Raw genomic sequence first — 6,219 nt, forward strand, 5'->3', positions numbered from 1 at the left:
AGTGGCTGCTATTTTCTGTTACAATTCAATTTATCAAGATATGAAACAAAATATTCCCAAGACAGTTTATCAAAGGACAAAACATTAGTGGAGTAGTATGTTTTTAAAGTTAATTTACATGCATTTTTGCTTTTCCCAGCTTTTTATTTTGAAAAATTTTCAGAATTCAGAAAAATTTAAAAATAGAATACCTGTGTGCACTTTACCAAGATAAAACAATTTTTAATATTTTGCCACATTTATGAATGCTTCCTAAATATTTATATACACCTATTATATGTATATATATTTATACTGGCATGTGTAAATTTAAGTATCTATACATCTATTTGCTCTTTTTCCTGATTCATTTATAAATGAATTGCAAACATGCCACTTAACTCTTGTACCTCAGCATCATTTCCTTTTTTTTTTTTTTTTAAAGATTTTATTTTTATTTACTCATGAGAGAGAGAGAGAGGCAGAGGGAGAAGCAGGCTCCATGCAGGGAGCCTAACGTGGGACTCGATCCCGGGTCTCCAGGATCAGGCCCTCGGCTGAAGGCGGCACTAAACCGCTGAGCCCCCCGGGCTGCCCCTCAGCATCATTTCCTAAGGATAAAGATACTCTCCTAATAACCAAAATACCATTATCAAACCAAAAACAAAACAAAAGAAACTAAGGAAAGTAAAAACAGCTTCATAACATCACTTAATACCTATTCCATATTTAAATTTCCCTAGTTTTCCTAAAGTACCTTTTATAGATTTTTTTCTTACTCAACATCAAAATAATGTCATACATTATATTACTTGGCTGTTATATCTCTGTACTTTTTACGTCTAGAATAGTCCCTCTACTTTTCTTTTTTTCCTATGACAATGGATTTTTTTTTTTTAAAGAGTCAAGGCTGTTATCTTGTTGAATATACCATGTTCTAGATTTGTCTGTGTGTTTCATCAGAGGTTCACTTGTTCATCTATACTGCAGATTTCCTGTAAGTGGAAGTGAAGTCCAGTGGCCTCCCTCAATCAGCTACATGCCAAGAATACTTTATGGCAATGTAAGCTTTTGATCGCACTGCCTCAGGGAGATGTAACATGAAGATGTCTCACTATTAGTAATTTAAAATTGGATTACATGGTTTAAGGGGTAACTGCTATTGTTTTCCACTGAAAAGTTAAAATTTTCCCTTTGCCTGGAATAAAAGAATCTCTGCAGGACACTTTGGCACTGCGTCAACACCGTGTAACCCAACCATCTTCTACCAATTATTTTAGCATGGGCTGCAAAATGGCTATTTTTATTTTTTTTATTTTATTATTTTATTTTATTATTATTTTTTTAAATGGCGATTTGTAATTCCATCATTCCCCCTATGTTTAATATCTGGCATTCTTAAGAAAAGTTTTTCTTTCTCACACTTCTCTTTCTTTTGGTAGTGGGGGGTGTAGTTATTTATGGCTTTCTGGATTTTGTTCAAATCAATGTGTTGTAAAGGGTTTCTGTCATTGTTTTTGATACTCAAATTATCCCAGTATTGACCAGGAAGAGCTCCTTCTAGTGTACTCTGTTGTCCTTTTGACATAATCCTTTCAACTCTTGAGAATTTTCTTGCTTTCAAACACAACAGGATTCTCAGGCACAGCTTGGGCTTTCCTTGCCTCGGGTCTGGAATGAGCCATTTCTCCAAGAAGCTCTAGTTCCTTTTGGTGGAGAATGGTAACAAGAAATCAAATATGGGTGTGCCATGCATTTTAATTTTTGGTGAAATTATTCCAATAGATTTATCTCAATTATTATCTTCTTAAATAAAGGAATTTCTTTTTAAATTAATTTATTCATTTTAGAGAGAGAGAGAGAGGACACACCCATGAGGGAGGGGTTGGGGAAGAGGGGGAGAGAGAATCTCAAGCAGACTCCCCATCGAGTACAGAACCCAATGCTGGGCTTGATCCTAGGACCCTAAGATCATGATCTGAGCCAAAGTCAAGAGTCAGACACTCAACCAGCTGAGACACCCAGGCCCCAAGAAGGACTTTCTTCTGTGCACCAAATAATGGCCTGAGTGCCCAGGATTTAGTAGAGGACAACACAGACAGTCTCTGCCTCTGTGGTGTCTAATGAGGGAGACAAACAACAGCAAAGAGTAATGTGTAGTAACAGTAATATGTTGAATGCTGAAGAGTGCTATGGCAAAAATTGCAGCAGGGAGAGGGAACATGGACAAACAAGTTGGGGAGTAAAACCATAATTTTAAATTGCATGGTCAGGGAAGGGTGCATGGAGAAGGTACTATTCAGGACAATGGCACATGGATATCTGGGGAAGAGCCTGGGACATGCAGATCAAAGGCTGCCAGGCAGGAGCACACAAGCTATGTTATAGGAACAAGGCCAGTGTGACTGGAGGAGAGAGAGCAGTGCAGAGTGGGAGGAGCTAGTGGGTGCAGATTGTGTGGTCACTGTGAGAACTGTGACTTTCACTCTGAGGGACATGGGCAGCCATTGGAGGGCTGTGAATAGAGAAGTGACCAGATCTGACTTGCATTTTAACAGGAGCACACTGACTACTGACATGGGGAAAGCCTACTGGGGGGTTCGAAGCAGAAGCAGGGAGAGGGGTAGGAGGGTAGAACAGTGGTCCAGGGGGAGACGATGGACCAGGGTGATAGTAGTGGAGGGAGTAAGAAGTAGTCAGATGCAAGGTACATTTTGAAGGCATATCCAACAAGATTTGTTGACAGTTTTTATGTGGATTTTGAAAGAAGACAAGAGTTAAGAATAACTTTGGGTTTGGTCCTGAACAACGAGTAGGATGAAGTTAACATAATTGGATTGGAGAAAATTAGGGTTAGTAGACATCAAACGGAGGCTAAGTAAGCAGGTGGACTTATGAACCTAGAGTTTAGATGAGAAGTTTGGGTTGGAGAAGCAAAATGTAAGTTGACAACATATAAATAGCATTTATTTTATTTATTTTATTTATTTTATTTATTTTATTTATTTTATTTATTTTATTTATTTTATTTTATTTTATTCAATTTGCCAACATATAACATAACACTCATTGCTCATCTCATCGTACACCCTCCTTAATGAAAAATATGGAGTGTTTCACAAATTTGCGTGTCATCCTTACACAGGGGCCATGCTAATCTCCTCTGTATTGTTCTAATTTTAGTACATGTGCTGCCGAAGAGAGCACTATATGTGGCATTTAAAGCCATGCAGTGGGGACACCTGGGTGGCTCAGCAGTTGAACATCTGCCTTTGACTCAGGGTGTGATCCTGGGGTCCGGGATCGAGTCCCACATCCGGCTCCTGCATGGAGCCTGCTTCTCCCTCTGCCTGTGTCTCTGCCTCTCTCTCTCTCTGTCTCTCATGAATAAATAAATAACATCTTAAAAAAAATAAAGGCATGCAGTGGATGAGATAACAAAGCAAATAAGTCTAGAAGCAGATGAGAAAAAGTCTTTGGTTAGATCTGAAAGCTAGGGGAGGTGAGGGAGATCCAGCCAGGACCAAGGAGGAGGGGCCAGTGGGATGGGCAGTACACCTGGAGAGTCTAGTGTCCTGGTCCCTAGAAACCTCCAAAGAAGTCAATAATTACAGCATGTTAATGTGTCTTTTAAACACAGGTAGAATTTTAATTCCAATATTTGACCTTATAGTCAATCAGCTTCAATATATAAAACCACAAACAAAATATATGGGGTAACATTTCTAAAAAGACATTTTAGAAAGAAGTTATAGTTCCTAAGAGATTAATTGCAAAACCACTGTGCCTAATACTCCCATCTCTCAGAATACAGCACACGCAGATCCCCGCAGTATGTGGGGGACGAGTGCAAATGCACCGCACCCTCTTTAGAAGGTCAGCAGTAACGCCCTTTTGTCTCCACAAGCTAGTGAGGGTAAGAGCCACAGGCGGGGGCCAGACGACCAGGAAACCACCACCAGGTGATGATGGTTAATGGCTTCACTTATACATAACTTTTTTTCTTAAAGATTTTACTTATTCATCCCCAAGACCCACAGAGAGAGGCAGAGACACAGGCAGAGGGAGAAGCAGGCCCCCGCGGGACTCGATCCCTGGACCTGGGGAGCACGGCCAGAGCCCAAGGCGGACGCCCAACCACTGAGGCACCCAGGCGCCCCCCCATACATGACTTTTTATGTAACAAGGGTCTCTAGAAGCCATTGTACTACCTCAAAGGAGTGACTCACTGAATTTGGACTGATGCGAAGTCGATCTTCCTGCCTCCCCCTGGGACAAGGAGGACAACCTTGTGTCCACGTGGATGGCCGCTTCCGATCTCTGTGATGAGCATCAGCTCTCGCCACAAATCTCACTTCACCAGGAAGACTTCCTTGTATGATGACCTCGACTCACCCACTGTACTTCATTTCCCTGAAGCACATTGACCACACTATAAATTAGATTTCTAGTTTCTTTACGTATTAAGATATGTATTATTTTACAGATATTAATGAGTGGAGGTACATACTGAGCATCTCTCTCCATTAGCACTGTAAGCACCGTAAGAACAGAGACCTTGTTTGTGGTTTTCTTGCTGTTTCTCCAGCACTGAGGCTAGGACCTGCCATAGGGGCGGTCCAGACGTATTTGCCACATCAATAAACGAATGAATGAAAGCAATGGCCATTAACTCTCATTTACCATGAAAAATGGCTACAGCAAATTCCTCTGGTTCTCTCATTCCCCGGCCCCACTAATGACTTGGAATTCCTAAAGGCCCTTAGAGCATCTCGAACTGTCCAAATGGGAAAAGGTAAAGCCTTAGAGGCAGGCCTTCCTTCGCTGTGAGGCGCATGCCCTACCTCTGCTGGATCTCCAGCCCCTGGACCCTTTTGTGCAATAGGTGTACAATAGGTGTACAAGCTGCTCGAAGTGTGGCCACGGACACCCGGACGTCGCTGTTGTTATGCTGATCTCGTTATCCTGAAAAAGAACAGCGGAAATCCAATGTTGCTTTAACAAAGATTACAGCAAAGGGAAATAGTGGCATTCACAGAATCATTCTCCACTGGAAGGCTAAACCTTCAGAATAATGTAAATCCACTGTATAATGCGGCATGAATGAATTCATCTATGGTTCTGTAATCTGCATACATCTGTCCCTCCCTTAAAGCAGAATGTACTTTAATTAAAGCCCTAACACTCTGATTAAAGATGATAATCCTTTTGCACTGTGAACTTGTGATAAGTATGTTCAATTTGTATCCATTTAAAAGACAGTTGCTGCCTTTTGACCCAAGCTTGCTTCCATGGCTGTCTGTGAAACCTAATATTTATCTAAGATTAAGTTCTGCTTAAATCCTCTTCTCTGTCTTTAGCTGTTTGCAGCACTCACAGTGTGGGTTTTTTTGTTTTTTTGTGGTTTTTTTTTGGGGGGGGGGGGTAAAGGAAGAAACCAGTGTTATTTCTTTTGACAGATGCTGGTAACTTTGGGGATATAGTCGATCTTCATAATATTATTTTATTACAATTCAATGAAAAGGAGCAGAATCTTGATTTTAATTCAATTTTATATTCTTCTGCTGGTCCCAGCCATGAAGGATAGTGGGCTCTGGGAACTGCACAGAGATCACTGATAAAGTAGATATTACAGCGATTAAAGATTACATCTGGTCTAGAGCTGGAGTATTTCTTAACTGCAAAATGGAGAAAAACAGGGTTTTAAAATATTATTACACAAAGTATGAGGCAACCAATTGCAGTTCTCTTCACCCTCCCAAGAGACAAACTGTGGCTCAGAGAGGTTCAATAACTTTCCCAATTCTCCCAGTTAACAAGCAGCTGAGCTGGGATTGGAACCCAGCTCTGATTCGAGACCCTTTTGCTCCACACTCTGCTACGTCATCCCAGCAGCTCCCCATGGATACACAAGGTTCATAGTCTGTTCAGAACAGCAACGACAACAAAAATGCAAATTTCCCTATTTTAAAGGCTGTGAGCAGATAGCTGTTCTACTTTGCCAAGAAAATCAGTCAGTGTATCCAGGAAATTAGGCATCAGTGGCAGGTAAATCATTTATTACTTTTACAAAAACTAGATTTTTAAAAATTGCTTCTGTGTTAGTTTTTACATACTTTTAATCAATTTGAGCCTCTATAGTTTTATTTAATTTATTCTAGTTCTCCTCTCCTACCCTCTATCCAACTCTCCCCCCTCCCACCATACCAATACATTCGCGTATAAGGGGATCATTTAGGG

General features: G+C 40.6%; 1 protein-coding gene and 1 non-coding gene across 3 annotated transcripts in view; both read right to left on the reverse strand.

Moving 5' to 3' along the window:
* CCDC148 (coiled-coil domain containing 148) overlaps nucleotides 1-6,219 on the reverse strand; it is a 285,404-nt gene that overhangs the window by 11,819 nt on the left and 267,366 nt on the right. Inside the window, exons 15-16 of one of the 2 annotated variants that reach the window (XR_005384565.1) lie at nucleotides 4,824-4,944; nucleotides 4,209-4,392 (exon numbers count right to left, since the gene is read on the reverse strand). The gene's annotated coding sequence lies outside the window, so the exon portion shown is untranslated. Of the gene's footprint in view, nucleotides 1-3,334; nucleotides 4,393-4,823; nucleotides 4,945-6,219 lie in introns of those variants that run through there. The other variant, XR_005384564.1, reaches the window with a different exon arrangement.
* LOC119867866 lies at nucleotides 3,080-3,186 on the reverse strand. Its single transcript, XR_005384916.1, has one exon. It is a non-coding gene; the product is annotated as a U6 spliceosomal RNA (small nuclear RNA).

This window comes from Canis lupus, chromosome 36 (assembly GCF_011100685.1).
Source record: "Canis lupus familiaris isolate Mischka breed German Shepherd chromosome 36, alternate assembly UU_Cfam_GSD_1.0, whole genome shotgun sequence".
Lineage (NCBI taxonomy): Eukaryota > Metazoa > Chordata > Mammalia > Carnivora > Canidae > Canis > Canis lupus.